This window comes from Sus scrofa, chromosome 10 (genome assembly GCF_054392235.1).
Source record: "Sus scrofa isolate SSC_HxYL_T2T_F1_AM1 chromosome 10, Sscrofa_HxYL_maternal_Yorkshire_Landrace_v2.0, whole genome shotgun sequence".
NCBI classification, from domain to species: domain Eukaryota; kingdom Metazoa; phylum Chordata; class Mammalia; order Artiodactyla; family Suidae; genus Sus; species Sus scrofa.
In genome coordinates, this window is record NC_139392.1 from 61,754,412 (window position 1) to 61,779,619 (window position 25,208).

The 25,208-nt window shown below is 34.1% G+C and overlaps 1 protein-coding gene across 2 annotated transcripts in view; it reads left to right on the forward strand.

The window, feature by feature from the left end:
* The window catches only part of LOC110255677 (uncharacterized), a 1,749,062-nt gene that overhangs the window by 453,888 nt on the left and 1,269,966 nt on the right, over positions 1-25,208 (forward strand). For both annotated transcript variants that reach the window (XR_014817781.1, XR_014817783.1), the window contains one exon: positions 886-993. The gene's annotated coding sequence lies outside the window, so the exon portion shown is untranslated. The remainder of the gene's footprint in view (positions 1-885; positions 994-25,208) is intronic.

Here is a 25,208-nt window from a genome sequence, read left to right on the forward strand (position 1 = left end):
AACATCTATGACATTTTAAAGAAGAATTAATATCAATTCCATATAAACTCTAGAGAAAATTGAAGAAGAAGAAGAAGTACTTCCTAACTCCTTCTTTGAGGTCAACATTACTGTAATAATCAACAATAGGCAAATTTTGCCACAATTGTGCTGGATCAATTTGACATAAATACATAGTTGGATAGATAAACAAATATGCACATACATACATACAAACATACATAATACATAGCTTTGATCCATATCTGTACCATATGTAAAAACTTAGTCAATACTGGCCTAGTGGAAAACCTAAAACTGTGAAACATTTAGAAGATTATATAGGAGGATATTTTCGTGATATTAGTAAGGCAAAGATTCCTTTAATACGAAATCATAAGCATGACCTCTCAAAAATCGGTAACTTAGATTCATCAAAATTAATGATGTCTCCTCTTCAAAAGGCAAGATTAGAAGAAAGAAATGACAAGCAATATATTTCATCTTACCATTCTGAAATAAATGTGTTTGAATGGAAAAGTCAGTAAGTCAATGTCAGATATCTAAATGCACATATTTATGCACTGGCTTAAAAAACTGGTTTGTTCTTATTGTTGTCATTGTTTTTGTTTTTTTTTTTTTAAATCATATAAAACAGCTAGCTGGCTATATGGATGCTATGGACTTAATTGTGTTGCCCCCAAATTCATTTGTTGAGTCCCTAACACACACATCCCCACCACTGTAACTCTGTCTGGAGATGGGGGATGGTCTATAGGAGGTATTTAAAGTTAAATGAATCCATAAGGGTGAGGCTTTAATCTAATAGGACTGTGACATCATAAACAGAGAAGAAACCTTTCTTTCCCTTTCTTATTTTTTTCCTCTCTCTCTGTCCCTCTCCAGTGTATGAAGACATTGTGAGAAGGTAGCCACTGGCAAGCCAGGAAAAGAGTTCTCATCAGAACCCAACCATGCTGACACCAAGATCTCTGACTTCCAGCCTTCAGAACTGTGAGAAAATAATTTTTGTTGTTTAAACCACCTAGTATATGGTATTTTGTTATGACAACCTAAGCTCATTAAATAGGCACATGTAAATGCACAGACCATGATCTCTACAAGTCTTAAAATTAAGTTGTATAAGAATTGTCAAATTTGAGTTAATATCTACAACAGAAAAGAATATTTTAAATGTGTTTAATTTGAGCAGTTTTATATCAAAGAGTAGAGACTAATCAGTCTTTTATTAATCTAGCATTTACTAATCTTCAAATATATATATTTAAATAACATATAATTTATTAAAACATGGTTTTGAGCCTCTGGTAAATCACCCATGGTGGACTCACTCAGCTATTAAGAATTTCCAATGTCCTTCTTCCTTCTCACATTCATAGAGAAGAGAGAAAAGCCATATACTTGCTTTCCTAGCCTCTCTTGAACCTATGGGTTTCTGGGAAGCAATTCTGTCTAATTCAGTATTACTGTTTTGGTTGTGGTGTATGATCGTTTTTATGCGTTGTTGGATTTGGTTTGCTAAAATTTTGTTGAGAATTTTTGCATCACAAATGAGTATTTTGAGAAATATTTATCAAAGATATTAGTCTGTGATTTTCTTTTTTGGGTAGTATCTTTGGTTTTGGTATTAGGGTGATGGTGGCATTTTGGGGAATTTCTGAAGTGTTTTGTATTTTTTCTGATAAAAAGAAAAGATAAAGTTTGTCTCCAGATGTCCTAGATCATTTGTTTTTGAAGCCAAATATAATGTTTCCTGCCAGGGAGACTATTTGCAATAATGAAGGGAATAAAGTCACGGATAGACTGGTCCTAATATTTGGGCCAACCAAATGAACTTCAGTGTACATTCATTTCTATGCATCTTGTTATACAGAAAAATCAAATATTTAAGCCATTGAAAGTTAAGTATTCTGTTTAATGCAGGAGTTCCCGTCGTGGCGCAGTGGTTAACGAATCTGACTAGGAACCATAAGGTTGCGGGTTCGATCCCTGGCCTTGCTCAGTGGATTAAGGATTCAGCGTTGCCATGAGCTGTGGTGTAGGTTGCAGACGCAGCTCGGATCTCGCACTGCTGTGGCTCTGGCGTAGGCCGGTGGCTATGGCTCCAATTAGATCCCTAGCCTGGGAATCTTCATATGCCATGGAAGAGGCCCTAGAAAAGACAAATACATATATATTCTTATTTAATAAGCTCAGTGCATGGTAAAAAATTGTTTGACATTAGCATTACAGAAATGGAATATGTTGATTTTCGACAATGAGCACTTTAGAGTCTCATGAGGATGATAAACAAGTAAAGAAATGCTTGGAGAGTGTTGCTTCCCAAAGATGAAGGCACATCGCTAAGGCATTTAGACCGTTTCTCAGCAGGAGCAAAGGAGAGTAGGCTTCCAGGGTATGGAAGCTTGGAAGCAGAATATTATTAGCCAGATAAAGAGATGAAAGGGCATTCTAGCCTCAGGGAAGAGTTGTCCCTCTACGTCATCTTGATTCTGCTTTGCAAATGTATGTTTTAAGTGATCCACTTCTCTCCATCCCTGCCTATCAACCCTAGTTCAGATCACAACCTTGCCACTTGATTATCCTCTGGTTTTTTTTTTTTTGCACTTCAGGATTCAAGCCCACCCCAAATCTGTTTTTACTAGCTGATATAGAGATGTTTTTAAGAGGAAAGAGATCATGTTCCACTACTTTAAATCTCACAATAGACATTCACTTAAAATAAAATATTTGTAAGTTACTCTATACAGTAAGTGTCTAGAAAGTATGAAGGTGAATTAGAATAATAAAGCAAATTGGGCAACCAAGTAACATCAAACCCTGAGAATTAAACCTGGATTATCTGAAGTGACAAATACATCAACTTAAATACACAAACAAAACATATCTTTTAATGTTTTTTGCACAGTTCACATCTTGATTGTAAGACCATTTTTTTTTTTTTTGAAATGTTTCCAAAAAAAAGAGAAGGTAGGAAAAGAAAGAAAACATTGCTGGACCAGTTGCCCTGAATGGCATTAAGCTCTCAGTGTGTGTGGTGTGTGAAAATGAATCTGACATAGTTTATTACAGAATCAGTGAAATAGCTTCATGCAGGTTAGCAGAAAACCCTGGCTTGTGTGCTGATATTGCTGAAAGCATTTATATGAAGGAAAATCCAAGTACTCCCTGATATAAGACACACCATGATCTATTGTTGGAACAGAGTCTGAGCTGTAAGCAATTGGAAACATAGATGACAAAATCTTTTACCCATGACATTGTGCAGATGCATTGTTTTTGCAAAACCTTTTTCACCTTTGCCTCTAGAAAGGTAATGAGATTTTCACCCAGTGCAAAATGAGTAAAACAATACTTCACAGAGGTACGTGTACAGTATTTAGATGGGTCAGATATGTTGGTTCAGGATAAGGATGGCTCACGTGATACTTTATTGTCTTAACTTGCATTCAAGGATCTGGGATCAAGCATCAAGTTACAAAGTTGGGTTCTTTGTTTTCTGACTAATGGAACTGCAACAAATGGGGCTGGGAGATGGAAAAAGGGACTGAAGAACAATGATGAGAAAGTTGTAAGACCTTGAAGTTATTAGCTGATACCTTAGTATGGGAGGTTGTGTAGTTACAGAGAAAGTTACCAGACTCCTTTGATTATATGTTACCAAGAAGGTGCAGTAACACAGCATGCTTTGGTGTATATTTCTTCATATCACTTAAAGAACATTTTTGTGCTCAGTGCAATGCTATGTCTTGGGATCTGCTTGGTGCATAGGACTCAGTCCTTTCCTTAGAAGGTTCTTAGTCCACTTTGGGGAAGGAGACATTTGAAGAAAGAATAACAAATACTCAGCATTTGATAGCTCAGGTTGTGCTGCATTTTTTTGAATAATAGATTACTTATTATTTTCCCTATGGAATTAAAGGAAGTGCCATAGAAGTGCATGTGGGACAAATATTGTGATAAAAGTCTGAAATAATTTTATCTTCATGTGTAGCAAATGATAAGTTAATAAGAGAAGGGTTAGGAAAATAATATTGATATATGTAGGCTTTTGGTGTTTTACCTTCATAATAAAATTTTTATTTAAAAATAGTTTTATTTGTTGAATTGCCTCATCTTCCAAAGGTTACATGCCACATGGTCAAGCAAGATATCACCTCATTTTGCCTTCATTTCTTATTTGCAGTTAATGTATGATTTAAAAATTATGCATTCCTAGTCAGATATCTTTCAATAGTTCAATAGAAAAAAAAAAACTTTAAGAAATTAATACACAATTTGCTATGTCTCCTTTGTATTTTAGCTTAAATATTTATAGGGTTAACATAAGTATATATTTAACAATCTAGCACTCAATGAATTCATATTTACTATTCTTGTTCTCATATTGCTTACTAGATTGCTTGCACTTTGTTATTGGCCTATTTTTCCCATTCCCTGCCATCCCCCTTAAACAAAGTAGTTATTGGCTTGTAGTATATGTATATGAATAAATCAAGGCAGAAAAACTAAACCTATACTTTGTATAAATGAAATCATTAAAGCAAGCCCTATATTACTTATGAGTCTAGTCAGATATAATTCAGTCACAGCACTGCCTGACACCTCTTTTTACTGCCACAGAGTAAGGTCTGTGACTGATGATGTATAACTCATAAGGAAAGGAGGCAGAATTGATGGGAATGGAAATTCAGAATGGCCGAACTTTGATTCAAGCTCCTAAAATTAGGCAGCCATGCTGATCGGCTTTCAATATTTCTAGCAAATTTCCAGACAGAGCCAAATGTTGCTAAATTCATAAGATCTAAATTTAATGAAACTACAGTCCTGCAATCGCCAGTGAGTACTTGCTTCCCAGAGGACACAGAAAATAAGCAATCTTTCAAACCCAGTCTCTCAATTAGGGAGATGGGAGGAAATCTGTTGTGTTGAGCAATTCAAAATGAATAAAGAGAGTGTGTTTTAACGTGAAACAAAGTGGCTACAAGGCATGGTCTCTTGTGTCAAATTCAATCTTTTAACTGCAAATTTGATTGGTATGATATTTTGGAATAGAGTTACACTGGGGATGATGAGGTCTTCAGAGTCATTATAGAACTGAGAGAATTGAGACAAGTTTCTTCATGTAAGACATGAAAATCGCAAATTGTATTTTTAGGTTGGTGAGGTTAAAATGAGAAAATAAAATATATGAAAGATCTGAAACATAGTAGAGGGCTAAATAAAAGGCAGTTTCCTCTCCTCTTTTCTGCTCAAGATTCCTTTGTAGTCATTGGGAACAGCTTATTCTTAAGAACTCTGGAGCAAGTCACTAATTTTTGCCTCTTCAGTTAAGTAGCTATGTAATTATAGAAACTAAATCCCCCGTAAGTAATTGGGGTAGAACTGTATTTGGTAATGAGAGAATTTCCATCATTCAAAGTAATTTTGCATTGATGTTAACCAGAACAGAGTCTATGCTTTATACAAGAAAAGGTAAGCAGTAGTCTGTTTTTAACTCTCTAAAAAGATAAAAAGATAAAGTGAACATTATGGTCCAGAAAGTGATTAGTGTTGACATAAAAAAATAAGAAATTCTGTAATTGGGGAAAAGATGTTCTTTTATTTTTTTTTTCTTTCTGTATTTATTTCACAGCTGCACCTGCTCCACATAGAATTTCCCAGGCTAGGGGGTCATCCACAGCAATAATAAAATGTTATCTAAGCCACAGCTGTGACCAATGCCACAGTTTAAGACAATGCTAGATTCTTAACCCACTGAGTGAGGCCAAGGATGGAACCCACATCCTCACAGATACAGTGTTGGGTTCTTAACCCACTAAGCCATAACGGAACTCCAAAGGTAGTACTCCATAGGCAGAAGAAAGCCTCTAGTAGAGCTAGATGAAGTTAGAGAAATTAAGACCAGAAAGAACTTTCATTAAGGAATTGCATCAAACATGGTAATTGACAGTGAAATATCTCCAAATCACCTAAACACTCAAGGAGATTAACAGAATCAAAAAAGTTCCCAGAGTTTTGATGACAGAGAAGCAGAAGGTTTAGTTCACTATAATTCAAAAGTCCTGTATTAAATATTTATCAAATGGCAAATACTACACTAGGCATCAAATAGTCATAAGATGTTTTCAGTCCCTGCCCCATAGAAGCTATTATGGCAGTGGCGAAGAAACAAGTTGGCAGATATTTTCAATTCCATCTCATTTTGACTTTGCCAAGTAAAGCTCCAGACTTTAATCTCCATGGAGCTAGAGATTTTTGATGTCTAAATTTTCTGTAGACTGTTTGATCTTAATGGAGGAATCTGTATTACCTCAATTTATGTATTAAATACACATTTATTAAATGATTGAATACTTAAGTGAAGAAGTAAATGTTCTACTTAAATGGAAAGAATGTTGATTTCCTATGGAAAAGCTCTCCAAACTTCCCATCATCAACCCTGTTAATAAATATATGTGCACAAATATCTTGACCAGAGCTATTTAAATCTTGTATATAGGTACTTCTATGCTGATACATGAAGATGATCAGAGAATAAATGAAATGGAGATAAAATAAGATTAAAATAAATAGGAATAGAAGTTCTAATGTTTTTTTCCCATTTACTTATAAAACCTTTGTGTGATCTGCTGGGGTACATGAAATCAGTTTATTTTATTTTGGTGTTTTTATTTGGAGGAACAAATGCAAGAATAAAATGTTTTCTGACATTTATATGACACAGTGTAAATTTAGGATGAGCCACCTTTTTTTTTAATGTCTACAATCCTAAAAGTTAGGAGTAGAGGGAGACATGCTCTATAATTGGTAAAACTGAGTAAACAGTCTGGTACATTTCACTTCGACAAAATCAGTCATGAAAAAAACATATGAAATGACGGTTATAATGATATTGACTGGATCCTTGAGTGAGTTAATTCCCAACTGGTGCGTAAAGAAAACCCCTTTCTGAAGATAACAGAAAGAAGTTTCCCAGTGAAATATGTTTCATCGTTTAATCTTTAAATATATTTGAACAATTGTCTCTTTTACGACAAGTTTCTCAGAGCCCAGTTAAGTAACCAATACTGAAAAAAAGCAGGAAATGAAAAAAAAAATTTTTAATTAGCGAAACTTTATTAGCAAATATAAAATTATTCTTGATTAGGTTTCAACTTTTACTACACTTGTATGTTAAAAAAAAAATCTAGTTAACTTGTTTCATGATTCTTTTCCAAGATAATATGAGTGATAGAATGGTGCCAACAGAACACAGGCAAATTGAAACAAATTACCTGAATGTTGATAAAAGATGTTAGTTAAGACCATGAAACACTGCCTTTTGAAGCCCCCCCAAATAAATCTACTACTTACAATATCATTTGATGGCTTGAAGATCTTGTATGAAACTCCCCTTACTATTGTATGGGCTTTGTTTGATCCTACTGGTTTCTGTCATTTGTTCTGGAAATCCTGTTTGCCTTTTGTTATGTGTACTGGTTATCATAATGCTGTTAGGAATGGCTTTTCCCCAGGTCTGAAAGTGGGCTGACTGAAGTAATTGTAGACTTTGGAAGTTGTCCTTCGATTCTTCCTAGAAGATAGTACTCCAAACATCCAGGAACAAGTAACAGGAAGCAAGCCCAGCACACTGCAAGTGTTCCCTGCAGGGAGGAGTCTGACGTCAATTTCTCAGGTCAACTCACTCCAGCCAGCCTACTCTCCAGGCCTGACCAAAATTTATTCCAAGGCATTATATTATTGATGCATATGAGTAAATTTGGTCTTAGGCATCCATGGCAGTAGAAAAGGTTGAATTTCTCAGATAGGGCAAAAGACACGAAGGATGTTTATCTATCAGGTCTGTTTTACTCCTGGCGATGGTTTTCTCATTATTGGCGTTGTCTCAAACCTCAGATGGTAGCCCCAGAATAGTCAAGATTCCATCCCCTTTGTCATAAGTAATAGTCTGTGGAGATTGTCTCATTACAGTGATTTCATAAAACTCCCATTATTGAAGTGTATAAGCTTAAATTAAGTCTTATGTTCATCTTTGAGCAACCACTGTAGCCAAGGAGATACAGTGCTCTGATTAGAAAGATACTACTCCTAAAATTGAACACGTAGAAGATAAATATACCCAAACCAGATGTGCTATTTGATTCAGGGAGGGCTATTCCCAATTGAAATATCGTTGTCATCTGAAGTAGAAATAGATGATAGGTAATTAAATTTTTCAAGTATACTCTGTAAAATAAAATCCTAGGATACCTCTCCCTTCAAGGAACTGTGTCTGAATAACAATTTCATTGTAATAACACACTTCATTGGTAAGATATCGTGACATAGGCTGGTCTGTGGCAGGGTGAACCTTCTCTTATGGAAGAGTTTTTTTCTAAATGTTCCCTTACACTGTTTGCCACGTATCTACAACTATCTTAAAAACACACCTGTTTTTCAAACGTAGTGACTGTTTCATTTTATAGAACTATTTTATAAAGTTAGCAATTTCATCATTATGTAAAGTCTAGTACTTTATATACTTAAGAAATTGAGACTCTAGCATTAGCCATAAAATTTATGAACATCTAAGATTTTTTTCTACCCAAGTCATTTTTCCTCAAAGGCCATCGTTTTGAACTGTGTTAGCAAATCATTCATGCTTTATGGGAGTATATGCTTCTGAAATTCAGAAATCACTGCAATTAAAGAAGAAAAGACCTTTAAAGTGACCAGTAGGTCAAGCTTATGACCTCTTGCAATAGCAGGAGACAGAACAAAATATACAGAGACAGAAAGAGAGACTTACTGGTTTTTATTCTAAGAAAATTTCTGTGCTATTAAAGTTCTAATGCAGTGTTGAAATATAAATTTATTTCCAATTGCTCATAAAGACATCTTCGTTTTTAATTGAAAAATCTTCACATTTTTAAAATGATGTTTTTATTTTATTGTATTTTGTTTTGATTATTTTATTAAAGTATAGTTGATTTACAATGTTGTGTTAGTTTCAGGTGTACAGCAAAGTGATTCAATTGTAAATACATTTTTAGATGATTTTCCATTATATATTATTACAATATTTAAATATAGTTCTTTATGCTATATGATAGATCCTTGTTGCTTATCATATATATATATATACACATATATATATATGATATGTGTATGTTAATCCTAAACTTCTAATGTATCCCTCTCCCCATCGTTTCCCATTTGGTAACCATAAATTTGTTTTCTATATTTGTGGTCTATTCCTATTTTATAAATAAGTTCATTTTTATCAATTTTTTTAGATACTATGTATAAGTTACATCATATGATATTTGTTTTTGTCTGACTTATTTCACTTAGTATGATAATCTCTAGCTTCATACATGTTGGGGCAGATGCCATGATTTCATTCTTTTTTATGGCTGAGTAATATTCCATTAATGGTGTTTTGATACATATATTCTTTCAACTTAATTTATTTTAAAGGTGCAATTTGAATTACCCAAGAGCCTTTACTTAATAGCAGAAAACACCTAATGGAACTTCAAGCAGTTCATTTAGAGAGACAGTAAAGTCTAGACATATATTCAGGGAGGAAAAAAAAACACATTTTTCTATGTGTAGAGCACCTTGACTTTTTAGGTTATCTGAAAGTACTTTAAAAATCACATTATTTTCCACTGGTGCTAAATACATTTAATGAAACATTATTATGTTTCCTTTTTTTTTTAATATGTGTTTTTTCACCACAATGGGAAACTTTCTTATGTAACTTTAAAACTGAAGAAAGCAAAATTCAACATATATATGATAGAAATAATGTGAACATAAAGAAATAGATAAAGAAGGAAATAATTATAATACATCCAAATCATTTGAAAAGATTTTCCAAAGGAACATTGTAAATGGGGACCCCCCTGAACTAAATATCAATTTTGCCTCTTAAAATATATATTCTTATGAAAATGAAACATTTTTAAAACCAATAAATTGTGATCCCAAGCAGTCTTGGCCAGCTTGAACTCCAACTAGACACAGCTGACTCCAACTTCTTGGAAAACAACTGAACAAATGTTTTACTGTTTATGTTACATGAAGCTGAGAAGGGATGCAACTTGCAACAAAATAATTAAGACAAATTTGCTCAGTGAAGGCAGTTACAGGCAGACCAGATTTCAGCCAGCTGTTAAGACTAGCTGGAGCATTTGTTAGTCATTGCTTTTTGTTAACCCTAAGGGGCATGGTTTCATAAAAGTAAAACGGGTTAAAAAGTATTTTAATGTTTAAATCCAGAAGCATTTTTTTGTGATCCTCAGTGTTGTCAGAAATGCATATTTTCATTTACTCCAGACTACCTATCACTTGTGAGATTTTTCTAGGTAAACCGAGTAAAGAAAACATTCCTATTTCTTTTTCACATTTTTATGACAATTTCCTGCCCTTGTTTAAAGGCTTTCCATGGCTTCTTTTTTGTCCAAATGTGCTTTTCAAAACCAATAGATATTTTACTCGAACTTCCTTTTTTTCCCTCCAGGCTAGTATCTCAATCTTCTAGCTCTAGGGGGTAACTGAGGTTCTCAGAAATTACCCCATGATGTTTAATTTGGCACCTTTGCAAAACTGTTTGATTTGACTTAAATGGCTTGGCACAATTCTAGTCCTAATTTTCAAAGGCGTCATTCCTATTCACTTTTCATATTTCTTTTAAACCATCGCCTCGTCTGGGAGCCTTAGCAGATGATATGATATATATTATATTACTTCCTGCCTATACCATACACCTTTCCAGAGTTCTCTGTATCATAGCACTTACCATATGCTACTAAACCTGAAGATAATCTTGTATTCTTCCTTTTGCTATCTAGTTGAGGACAGACCTGCATCTCATTTTATTTCAGAACCTAAACACTGCTTGACACATAGTATGGGCTCAGTATGTAAATGTATGCATATAATTGTTGAGTTTCTAACATATTTGTGGAATAGGAGTAATTTATTTGTAGGCGATGCTAATTCTTCCAAGGGATCTCACGTAAATTAAATTTATTTCATCTGTAATCATGCACTGAATTTGTTTTCAATCTACAAATGCAAGTGATTGAAATCTTTTAAATTGATTATGAGCTACATAAAAATACTCATGTTCCCAATAACTAGGGAAATACATAAAAAAAGCAGTTTAAAAAAATCTGAACCTCCCACTGGCTTTCACGAATTCTTTCACGCACTCTGTAACCTAAAAGATTGATTCAAAATAATGATTGTATTTCATCATAGTGTTTATTTAGAATGGATTGCATTACGTATCTCAGAAAAAGTGCATATCTCAGCATATAATTATAAATAGCATTTCACAAAGCGCAGAGTGGGTTTAAGAGATTATACTTAAGGAAGAGATTAATAAAAAACACAAAGCTTGGTAAAACCTATGATCATTTTTCTCCCAAATTTAAAATTTTGGAATGTGACTCACATACAAAAGTTGACTTTGTCATTATTGGACACAAACTATTACATTTAGAATGGATAAACAATGGAAGTCCTGCTGTATAGCACAGGGAACAATATCCAAGCTCTTGTGACAGAACATGGTAGAGAGTGATATGGTAAAAAGTATGTAACTGTGTCACTTTGCTGTACAGTAGAAATTGACAGAACATTGTAAATCAACTGTACTTTAATAAAAAATGAAATTATAAAAAATAGTTTTTGCTTCTGTGGTGTGACTGGTTCAGTAGATGTCACTTGCACAGTATATCATGTTAACCTGATCATTCAATATGGACTGTGTATACATTGGCTATAATGTGTGCATATGATTGTGATGAAGCAGTGCTCTTTTATCAAATATTCCTGTGCTACCTATTATGTCATTTTCAGTAAGAGGATTATTCCGTTCCTTCCTCTTTAATGGCACTCTTGCCTACATGACTTAATTTGGCCAGTAAAATTGTGAGCATGAGTGCTGGCCATCATGTCTTCTCTGAGCAACTGCTTTTTGAGTTACTTCAGAGCTTGTCATGTTAATTTTTCCTCTATACCTAGACTAATAATATCTTAGACAAGGGCTCTTACAGCACTGTGAATTCTGGAAAGATGACATCACGCAGATTTGCAGTTAACCACTTGAGATCCCTCTTCCTACTAGATGCATAAATGATAACTCATTATTTAAATTCTCTGAGCTTCAGTTTTCTTATTTGGAGACATGAGTGATGACATCTTCTCATGTCATTTTATGCAAAATTAAGTTAATGTGAAGAAACCAGCTAAATACCCAGAAATACATATATAAGCAATAAATGATGGAAATCTCTGTCTGCTTTTAATCTTTAATTTAACTGGAAGAATGTCACTCTAGGTTTTCCTTTAGTATTAATCATAAATTTTTAATTTCCAGAAATCAATGGAAAATAATGTAAAGAACCCATATATACATTTAACAAATATCAATATTTATTACTGATAAATTAAGATTATTGTAATCTTATAATAAATAGTCACTATTAACATTTCGCATTCTTCCATTCTATTTGTAGCTAAAATAATTTGTAAAATCATATCATTTCACTCCAAAAGTATTTATAAAATTAAGGGCATCCCCTATATTTTGCAATTAGCTAACACATTAATGATTTCTTAAACTCAGTTAATATTTATTTATTTATTTATTTATTTTTGCTTTTTAGGGCTGTACTTTCAGCATAAGGAAGTTCCCAGGCCAGGGGCTGAATCAGAGCTACAGCTATTGGCCTATGCCACAGCTGCAGCAATGTGGGATCCTAGCCACATCTCTGACCTGCACATGGCTCACAGCAATGCTAAGATCCTTAACCCACTGAGAGAGGCCAGGAATCAAAGCCACATCCTCATGGATCCTAGTTGGGTTCATTAACTGCTGAGTCTTGAAGGGAACTCTAAACTTGCTTAATATTTAATGCATTTTTAAACTTTACTTATACTTTATAAGATAGTTGTACTTTTTTTTAGGACTATGATTCAAATAAGGCTTAATGTTTTCTTTTGTTTCTTAGTTCTATTTTTGTGTAACTTTGGGGCAATTTTTTTACATATAAATAAAAATAGAAACAAATAATAAAATGAGCATCTCTTTACCTGGGATCTAGGCTCTATTGGTGATATTTTGCTACCTTTAATACATCTGTTTCTCTGTTGAATCATCTAACTATATTTCTGAACCATTTTGAAGGAAATTGCAGAGGTCCTGACACTTAACCTTTAACAATTTATAACACTTTTTTTTAAAAAAAGTATTTTCTCCATTATATTTTACCATAAACACCTAAAGCTAATATTCCTAATATCCAATATGGTTTGTTTTAATATTTCTAAGAGGTTGTTAGCTGACATGAAAAGGCAAAGAAGTATATGCTAGAGAGTGAGGGATTTAATTAAAAAAAAAAAAAAGTTCCCATAACTGTTTGCCTTCAGCCCTGGCTACCACAGTACCCATATGCATGTATTATGCTCAAATGTGAGGCAAAACCCTTAAAAATGACTTGGAAAGATGTATGTAGCAAGTACACATCATTCAGAATGTTAGACTATAATGAGAAAATAGAAGGTACTCATCATTGGCAGGAAACTACTAGACAAATCTTAAAGTGGAATTAAACCCTTCAGGGGAGTGTGACTAGAAGTAGTGAAAGAGGCAGTGGCTCCTTGGAGAGTGGGATGGTGTGATAGGGAAAAGTTTAGCAATATGTATGCAAGGGGGACCATTTAAATAAAATGTGGCTTTAGGAAGTTTCTGGTTTTATTTTCTGAGAATATACTATGGAACACCAGAAGCAACTATAAAATTGCCTGCCAAGAATAAGTCCAGTAACAAAGCCTTGTTAGAGGTAAGCCAAGCTGGTGTCCATGAGTTGTTCCTTATGGGGCTACTGAGAGCAGAATAGACAGCTGTCTCACTAAGGTGAGATACAAAGGCAGTTTCTTCAATCCTGTATCTCCTGGATTAATTTGTGAATAAGGTAAATTAAGGGATTGAAAGGGCAGAAATGTTAATAAAAGCCAAGAAGACAGGGAAATGGAAAAGGTAGATTTCTAAAGACAATTTTTATTTCTAAAGACAAATAAAATGAATCCATGATGCTCACATTTAGGACACGTGTTTTTTCCTTCCTGGCAGATGGTAGCACAATAGAATTCCTTGAACATTGTTGGAAGTGGCAGTGCATGGTGATGGCTGCTGATGTATTACACTAATACTTTTTTAGAGTGACAGCACTCTTGATGATGAATTATACTAATATTGTAGTTTATCACATGAGCAGAACTCTGATGATGCATTACAGCAATATATCATCAAAGCAGTTGTGTTTATTTTCTTTCTCACCAATCTAAATCAAGTAAAAAATTCTTCCCAAAGGGTAAATCCTTAAGTCCAATATGACTTTCAGTCTGTTTGTTTGAAAAAAAAGAAAAAAAAACAAAGAAAAAGAGAAAACAAGTCTTGAGGAAAGAGCATAACACTTTTAATTACTATAAAAAATTCAAATGACTACCAAGAAACCATTATTTTGCCTTAGTGCTTAACATCCGCATCTCATGACCTTGCTTTAAAAAAATTATAGTACATATGCAATGATGTTTGGTTTTGTATCCAGAGTACAAAATTTTATATCCACTGTATCTACAATGCCTTTCATAGAATACTTTCATAGAATACTACAATGCTTTTCTTAGAAAAGTCTGAATGAGGCTAAGGATAGAAGCAATACTTTATTATGTATTCAGGGACTATGATGAATAAAGTGAGGTCAAAGTCTTTGTATTGACTGTTGTTAATTTAAGAAAGCAAAAAAAAAAAATCTGTCATACAATGAGGAATTAACTCTGAAATTACCTTTTTTTCACAGAGAAAATATTTATATAGGTGGTTATGTGATTCAGAAAACTGGACAGAGTGACTTAAGTCTGCATACTAGGGAGTAATTGAGGTTTATTAGTGGGTTTGCATTGTAGGCAGGACCAGCGAAGAAAAAAAGGAAAATTAGGGAGAACTGGAAACCTGTACTAGCAAGAAGTTCCAACTCGTCCATAGTGCCTCCAAAGACCAGTTTGCACTGAAGTTTAAGGTTGATTATCAAGGGCAATTTCAACTGTGAAACATAGTTTACAAATGAACATTTGCAATAGGGATTTAGACAGAGAACTAATCCATGCCCCAAGGTGGGACAGATGGGGGCATAATCTTGGTGTCAAGAGTAAAAAATAGTCTTTAGAACATTCTTGACTAACAACCACCTCTCACTCACACTTAGTTTAGGGAAAAAATGTTTTGTTGGTTTTACTACAACAGGGATTGCATCTATCCCTGGGAAGGGGAAAAATATGAGATATACCATGTAGGATAATCTGTAAATGAAACGATTTAAATGTAGAGAAAATAGAGCTGATACTTAAAGAGTGGATAGTCATTTAATTTTAAAATAAATTATATTTCTAGAACTTAAGAAAGTAATAGGCAACTAACAATCCAAATGTAATGCTTGTGTGTTACAGTGAAGTGGAATATTTCAGACCAAAAAGTAGTATCATCATCTTGATGCTCTTGATAGTAAACCTAAGTTGTGCTTCTATATATAATTTTTTTTTCCAGTAATGGCATAAAAAATGCACTGGAAAGTATATTATGGTAGACAATTCAATTATATGTTGCCTTCATCTGATTTAGCAAATAACATTTAAATATTAATCTGTCTTAGGCAGATAAAGGCTTATTAGTTCATACTGTTTGCCTTCTTTTAAATGACAATCCAAGAAAACACAATATTTAATCATAAAATCCGTGAGTAAATTGAATACATTAGTGTGTATTTATTAAGTGAGGAGCATTGACAAAGGAGAGCTAACGTAAGTAAAATCTTAGATCTTTCTAATAAGAGTTGTAATGTACTTGTGGAGTTTGGTTGATGTCAGATTCTTCTGAGTTGTGGCATGAACTTTAATAATTTACTTAACCTTCCTGTGCTTCAGTATCCTCATCTGCTTATTAATGTTAACAATACCTATAATATAGTTTCTGTGGCTGTGGTGTAGGCCAGCGGCTACAGCTCCAATTTGATCCCTAGCCTGGGAATCTCTGTATGCCGTGGGTGCAGCCCTAAAAATTAAAGCAAAAAAAAAAAAAGGGGGGGGGGGAGTTCCCATCATGGCTCAGAGGTTAATGAATCTGACTAGCATCCATGAGGACACAGGTTCAATACCTGGCCTTGCTCAGTGGGTTGAGGATCCAACGTTTATATGAGTTGTGCTGTAGTTCGCAGATGTGGCTCAGAGATCCTGTGTTACTGTGGCTGTGGTGTAGGCCAGCAGCTAGAGCTCTGATTTGACCCCTAACCTGGGAAACTCCATGTGCTGTGGGTACAGACCTAAAAAGCAAAAAAAAAAAAAAAAAAAAAGCAAAAAAAAGAAACAATACCTATAATATAGATATGAGAATAATTAAGATAAAAATATAAAATTAGTGTAATACAAGTTTAAAAAACATTTAATGATTATATGGATAAAATAAAGTAATTCTTATTACTTATGAGTAAACCATCTGTGTAGTACCAAGTAATGAAAAATTATTACAAGTTATAGCTGTGAGTGTGAGCCAGGACTCAAAGATACAAGGGATGTCTCTCAGCATTATTTATGATAATTTCAAATAATTTAGTTTCTAGTCACTGTGTGTCACAAGACATGTTTCTACAATCTTTTCTTAGCGTCTTTGCTTCTATTTTCTGTGCTGAAAACTCCATCTTGTCCTGTTTTACCTTACCCCATCTTCCTGCTTGAAAACAGTCACAGTGCTGGTAAATTACTTAAGCTTAAGAACAAAGACCTAAAGGCATAAGTTATTCATAGGGTCAGCTGAATGAGGACATCATGGTTGGTCTAGGCATGCAGGACCTGTGCAGATGGGCATGCCATTTGCACAGCATGATATATCCTCTAAAGAATAAGAGGAAGATGAGCCTCATGGCCCCAAGGGGTTTATAGGGGTTGTTAGCAGGATATGGATTAGCAAAAGAGGTGCAAACCTAGGCAGGCAGGGTTGCTGCAGATGGGCATGCTGTCTGCAGAAGCACAATGGTGATTCTCTGGAATGCTATGCATAGATAGCTGACTCCAAGCTTCCTCAATGATAATGATTGTTAAATGCCTAAAGGTCAGAATAAAAACTTAATCAGCAACCGACTATGTGAGTTTTAAAATAACTTAAAAAAACCTATATCCTGCCCCTACAACCCCCTCCTCACTTGACTTGCTCTTGTAATCCTCAAGTGCACAGTAAAAGCAGTGTGGTTTCTTGAGGCAGTGACCTTGGTCCTTGAGACCTTGGGTCCCTGGTTCACACCTTTACTTAAGATAAATGTCTCTGTGTCTTGTTTTATGTTAACTTTTTTCCTTAAGTTTCACAACACCCCTTCTTCAGCCCTCACCCGCTGAGCAGCTGGTCTCAGCAACTGTGTACCTCTATGTATATAAAACTAAATACTGCTTATATAACAATAAAAAAGAAGCTACAAACCAGACTGGACTATTTGCATGATTTTATTAAATGATTATTTATTCTCTTTCGGGTATAGTTTCAGTGAAAATAGAAAATAATAATTCATTTTAGAAAAGTGTAACCCTGTGTTTAGTTTGGGACCTTTTATTTACTAGGTAGATCTGTAGAGTCACTCACTATTGATGCTTATAATAATAGTAGCCTATCTAAATATTTTGGTAATTTATTTGACCTTATACTAAGAAAGATTGTGAACACTTGTCATGTTGAGGTCGATTTCAGGATAAAATTTTTTTCTGAAAATGAGCTCACACAATTTCTGGCCCAGAACTTCTGCATGCTGTGGGTTCAGCCAAAAAGGTAAAAAAATAAAAATTTAAAAAATTTAAAAAAATGAGCTTACAAGTAAGTTAACTTACAATTTCTCAATCTCAAAATTAATTTACCCTCAGCAGCTCCCAAAATGAAAATTATCAGATAATTTTAAAGTATATGAATGGTGAAAGAATAAACATGCTTACAAAAAACTGATTAGGTAAATTAAACTACTTACTATTGTGTTTTTTTAAATGCCAGCCTTTGGATGCTATAGACAAATCTGTGTGAAAGTCTTTTGATGTCTGTACTTTTAATTATAAATTTTAAAGTATATTTTATGAGTGAATATTTATTACAAAATATAATCCTTAAATATAAAGACTTTATGCAAATTGAATTACACTGAAAAAATCATGAGGTCATTTTTTTCCTCTCTCCTGATACTGAAATACAGTGCTACATATTTTCTCCTTTTCTCTCTAGAGAATAAATTGTTTTTTAATTACATTAGGAAAGACGTAAGTTAGACCTAAGGGGAGCCTAAATTTTATCGTTTTAGATTACAAAAGGTCACAGAATATTCGGATTTGAAGGGAACATTGCTATTTTTTAATTTACTTTACAGAAGAGGGATGTCTTCTTAAGTGACTTGCAGGAAGTCAAATGAGTCAATGGCAGAGCTAGAAATGGAATTCACACGTTTGTTTGTTTTTCTTTCCAGGCTGTGAGGGAAAAGTGATTTCATTTTTTTAGTATGTAAAATTTATTTCTGACATTATTTACACAGTTATAATCAAACACCATTGGAATGGGAGTGTTTATTGTCCAAGAGTGTTGAGTGGATGGTGGGGCATTTTTCTTTAACATGAATGGGTTTAATTTTGACTCCATGAAGGCAGCTGCATAAACTCATTGTGGATTTCTTCCCTGCCAGTCTTTCGTTTCACCCACTGGCTAAAGATGTGGTTTAGAAAAGTAAGAGTATTTTGAGATCCATTAGTTCCCCATGAAATGAGTGCTCAAATTAGCCTTATAGATGGTTGTAAACTGAAATAAATGAATAAATAGCTCTGTCTTATAAGAAGTTATGTATCTGGTAGAAGGAAATGATAAATGTGAGCATCAGAAAAACACAAGTTAAATAGGTCTCTGAGTGCCAGTGAAAAGGCCTCTCTCTTACATCATTAGCATCAAACATTATATTTAAATGAAAGAAATCAATACAAGCCCTAGTTAACCCCAACACTGCAGTTATGTGGTTATGTGAGAAATCAGAATGTGACCTAGATTCCGCTAGTTGGTCTGCTTCCATGCACATTTTGAGACAGTGGTGCGCCACTTCTCAGACTTGAAGTCAAACATTAGTGAGATTAGAGGGAAGAGCATAAGTCTCATTAATTTTCCTTTTGGGGCCTCATTTTTACTTTGTGTTTTTCTTCACTTCTCATTTGATTGTCTCCTGTGTCTGACCCTCTACATTGTGTTACCATTCAGATTCTAGGGTATTTAGTTCATATATTTCCAATTCTGTAGCCTGCAGAGGTCCTAATTTTGTTTAATAGTTAAATAACCTGGTTGAAGCTTCTTCTTAGGTGAGTTAGGGAAATAAATTGCTTTATCAAGTTCTTTTCCCCAAAGAATTTCTGAAAATCTTCAGAGAGTACTTACGTAAAGACCACCTGTTTGCTTAAGACCACAATGTTTGTTTCTACCCTAGTTACAAAGAGTGCTGATAAGTGATATATGGTCCAGGCCACACTTCCCAATTTAGAATTCAGGAAAACTTAGCAGATACTAATGTTTGAACTGGTCTGCAGGGCCCTCTGGGCAACTGCTCAAAGATTTATCAACTCTGATTTGACCTTAGCTCCTTTTTCACAGACCTATTCTTACCTTGACCCCCCAGACTCTAAACTTGTTATTATAGAATACTTCTCCAAGTTTGATTTACTGTAATGTCAATAACATGTCTTATTTTTGCAGGCAGTAGAGCTTAGTTCAAATTGCACTTTGTTGCCATTCATGTAACCATAGTGTGAAAGTAGCCCAATTACAGCTTATTGAATTCTTAAATGATACAGAAAATGAAGTGATCAAAACATTGTTTGGGGTTATTGTTAAACCCACAGAGTAGAAATGCTGCTGCATATTATGGAACTTCCACATAAGAAAGTATTGCTGCACGTGCAGAAGGACAAAATGATAAGAGGGAATTAGGGTGCAGACAATTAAACACACCTGGTGATAATAAATTTGCTCTCAAGTAGCTCTAAGTAGCTTCTCTTCCTTTCGTCCCATTAATAGTTGATTTTCTGGTCAGGTGCACTATTGATCAATTTGCACTGAAGCTATTTCTTCCTCATTAGCTTTCCAAACTTTTCTTTGCATCAATTTTCCTCAGACACAAAAGCCTTAGAAGATTATAGAAGACTTGTTGCTTAGCAACAATCTCATCCTAAAAGTGTAATGGTTGAGCACACAGTGTCACTTTTTGGGGGGAGAAGTCAGATATTTTTTCTATTTCCTATACTTATTACATTTAATTCTAAAAGTAAGATATTTAGTTATTTTTAATTATATCTTTCCTACATGACCGTTTTCAAGTTTTATAATTGTACATAGCTATGTTGAGTTAGAACAACACAAGTCCTTTACAAATATATCCAGAAACTTATTCCTGGATATATTTGTACAGGATTTTATTATAATTATTATTATTTTTTCATCATAGCTGGTTTACAGTGTTCTGTCAATTTTCTACTGCACAGCATGGTGACCCAGTTACACATACAAGTATACAATTTTTTCTCACATTATCATGCTCCATCATAAGTGATTAGACATAGTTCCCAGTGCTATACAGCAGGATCTCATTGCTAATCCATTCCAAAGGCAATAGTCTGCATAAATTAACCCCAAATTCCCAATCTGTCCCACTTCCTCTACCTCCCCTTGGCAACCACAAGACTATTCTCCAAGTCCATGATTTTATTTTCTGTGGAAAGGTTCATTTGTGCCATATATTAGATTACAGATGTAAGTGATATCATGTGGTATTTGTCTTGATCTTTCTGACTTACTTCACTCAGTATGAGAGTCTTTATTACTTTTAAATCCTTTACAAATATCCTTTTTTTTATCCTTTGCAAATATATCCTTTACAAATATATCCATAAACTTATTCCTGGATATATTTGTGTGGGATTTTATTACTTTTATTCTATTTTATTCTCAAAAACTCTTTTTTTGTTTCATACCTCAAAAGAGAAATTCGGGCCCTTGTAGAAATAATGGCTATCTACTATTCTCTTCTCAAGGATTAGAGAATATAGCAATTTAGAAGTCAACAAATTGCCTGTAGTAAATTCCTGTAACAATAGAAAGTTTCTTTTCATAAGTTTTTTGTTTTCCACCTACACCTGTATATTGATTATACTATTTGTATCTGCTTGATATAAGTAATTCTGCGTTTTGTATAATATTTAAATATATTTTACATAGATGTTATGATGTTTTAAGACTGCAATATAATTTTGTACAAAATCAGACACACCAGGAGTGGGATGGAGTAATTTTAAGACAAAAAAAAATATGTGGAAAGAGTATATACAGTTGACTCTTGAAAAATGCAGGAACTAGGGGCACATAACCTTACATAGTTGAAAATTCTAGTATAACCTTACAGTAAGTCCTTCCATATCCCTGGTTTCACATCCATAGATTCAGCCATCAGGGGATCACGCAGGGCAGTAGAACATATTTACTGAAAAAAATCTGCATCTAAGTAGACCCACACAGTTCAAACCCATGTCATTCAAGAGTAACCTGTACAGCCTTTTCAGGGGAATAAAACATACCCAAGATTAGAAAGCACAAAAGCCAAAGTAACTAGTGTATTCTTTTCCCATATTACAAAATAAATGTCAGGAAGCTCCCTTCATGGCTCGGTGATTAACGAACCTGACTAGGATCCATGAGGATGTGGGTTCTATCCCAGGCCTCACTCAGTGGGTTAAGGATCCGGCAGCATTGCCATGAGTTGTGGTGTAGGTTGTGGATGTGGCTCGGATCCTGCTTGCTATGGCTGTGGCTGTGGCTGTGGCATAGGCTGGCAGCTGTAGCTCTGATTCAGCCCCTAGCCTGGGAACTTCCATATGGTGCAGATGCAGCCCTAAAAAGCTAAATAAATAAATAAATGTCAGAGAACATAAATGTGCAGAATTTGGATCAAAAGTTGAGTATGAAAAAAAAATATGTATATATAAATGGGTCACTTTGCTGTACAGCAGAAATTGACAGAATATTGTAAATCAACGCTAATAAAAATTTTTTGACAAAAGTACTTTACTATAGTGTAATGTTATGAACCTCAACAAAACTCAATGGAATATAGAACAATTTAGAAAATGTTTTCATTTATTTATTTATTTATCATAATTTAGGAGATAAATTTATCATGAAAACTTAGGAAGTATCCTTGTTGAGTATTTGGTGAGAGATTCTATATGCAAAAATCTAGATTTCCCCCAATAAAAGTGTTTTTAAAATGTTCTTCCTTTATCACTGGCATTTAAAGTTATTTAGTTGATCATTTTTGCCTGTTCTTGTTACTCAGTGATGGTATACATGATTGTGTGCTGAGGTTGCTTTTGTCAGATGACTTCCTTGTGTGTTCCTTGGAGAAATTTTACATGAATCAGTCCTTGGAGCTGAATGCAGAACAAGGCATAACTTTTTCTTATCATCTTATTATTAATTTTATTCAAATTTGTGGCATTTGGGAAGACAAAGGATGCAATATGTATTCTGTGGCAATGTTCAACTGGAGGTCCACATTTTTATTTCAGATGTGAGGACTACATCAATTTTCTTATCAACATAAAAAAGCATTTATGCAGAGATCTGAAGTTTAATCATAGTTATATATGTATACATATTTTAATGCTACTATTTCTAGATGACTGAGGAAGTATATATACTATTGTGATGAAAAGGAAATTGTTCTTGTTAAATGCCTTCTTTTATGTTGTTTAGAAGAAATTCATTTCCATAGAGCTGACCAACTGCAAACCCAGGTACAACTGATAACTGAAGACTCTACATCTCACAGATTGCCAGTTGCCAAATTTTGCACATTCAGTGTGGGAAATGTGTCCCTTAGATGTTGTATTAGTTTCCTGGGGGTGCTGTAACAACGTGGCACAACCTTGGTGACTTAAGACAACAGAATATGTTCTTTAACAGTTCTGGGGGCTAGAAATCCAAAATCAAGGTGCTTGCTGAATAGCACTCTTTCTGAAGTCTTTAAAAGAAGAATCCTTTCTTCCTTCTTCCCATTTCTTGTATTCCAAAGTGTTCCTTGATTTGCAGCAGCATTAAGTCCAATCTCTGCTCTCATCTTTTTCTTTATTTATTTAAGTTTGGAATTTTGTCTAAATTTTATTGGATTATAGTCGGCTTACAATGTTGTGTTAGTTTCAGTGTACAGCAAAGTGATTCAGTTGTACATATTCATATGTCCATTCCTTTTCAGATTCTTTTCCCATACAGGCCATCACAGAGTATTGAGTACATTTCCCTGTACCATACTGTAGGGCCTTGTTACTCATCCATTCCGTATGTAGTAGTGTGTGTATGTCAATCCCAACTTCCCAATCAATCCCTTCCCCCAACATGTCTCCTTGGTAACTATAAGTTTGGTTTTGAAATCTTTGAGTCTGTTTCATTTTGTGAATAAGTTCTTTTGTATTATTTTTTAATCACATGCTGTTATCCTGATGTTTCTCTGTCTTCAGAGATCCTTATGAATTTTGTAGAGTGTTAGAGCATGCAATGTTGCAGGTCATCAAATTTGTCTAATGTATTGACTGGTATTCAACTCAAATAATGGAACTCTAGACCTAGCTTTCTTGATTTCTCACCTTATTTCCTGACTAAAGATTTTTTTCTTTGCTGATTAATATAAATATTATTATAATTGTATTAAAGTAAAATATTTATTATACCCACACACATCTTTTTGCTCAGCACACTTTCATTGGAAGTTGACTATGCATAGGGATAGTTGTCTCGCTCTTATTTATTTGCACTCTTACTAAATTAAAATATTCATAGGGAGTTTCCATCATGGCTCAGGCCTAACAGACCTGACTAGGATCAATGAGGAGGGCAGGTGTGATCCCTGGCCTCACTCAGTGGGATAGGGATCCGTTATTGCTGTATGACCTCTGGCGAAGGTCACAGATGTGGCTTGGATCCCATGCTGCTGTGGCTGTGATGAGAGCCAGCAGCCTAGCTCCGATTTGACACCTAGCCTGGGAACTTCATATACTGTGGGTGTGGCCCTAAAAAGTGAAAGAAAAAAAAATCATATATGAAGGACAAATACACATGGGTAATATAATAGAAATATTAGTGTCACAAGAACTGATTATTTATGTTTTATTTTTAAATAAGGGTGTGTACAAATTATTGCCTTAAGCATGGATTTAACTAGTAACCTGAGAGATGGAGACTAACTTATACCCTCCTATTTCCAGGAATGAATGAATGGATAAAAAGATGGACTGATGGATAGGTAAATGGATGGCTAGATAAATCACAAATCAATAGATTTATTAAGTCTTTGCCAAACAAAGATGAGTTTTATATTCTAAATACCACATTTGAAGCTCACATTTTAACAGATTTCTGTATTGGGCATATGCAGGTTTAGTACAAAGATTTTATAAGAATTTTAAATTGATCTTTTTTTTTTTCAGAATGCATAGCACTTTTCGTTAGTGCTTTATGTTTATTTTAAATTATTATGCAAATATGTAAATAATTTACCCAGCAGCACATAGTTAGATTGTAGAGGAAACCTTGTGCATGTGTTTTAGAAATAAAAATCAACAGTATATTATTTTATAAGCACAAGGCTATTTATTATAGCATTTTTTTAAAATATAATTTTTATTATTTCCCCCAACACACTTTTTTTTTCCCACTGTACAGCATGGGGACCCAGTTACACATACATGTATACATAGTTTTTTCTCCCATTGTTGTGGTGTGTTATAAGTATCTAGACATCGTTAAATTGATTTTCTAGTATTTGCTATAGCTAGATAAAGTTTGCATATGTAGCTATATTTCATCTCAAAAACGTTTATTTTGAGGTCAGTTGTGCCGTAATTTTCATTTACTTTCTCTCACCACCACTGTACTTCCTGAGGGTGTAAATGGCATATAGAAATATTCATAAAAACTTACAAATTCTGGGAATTTATTAATAATGCATTAATATGTCTAAGTACTAGTTATACTGCCAGTGTGCTTTGGAGGATTTAGAATTCCTCTGGGTAATTTGTTTTGCTAAAAATATATAGCCTAAAAATTCAGG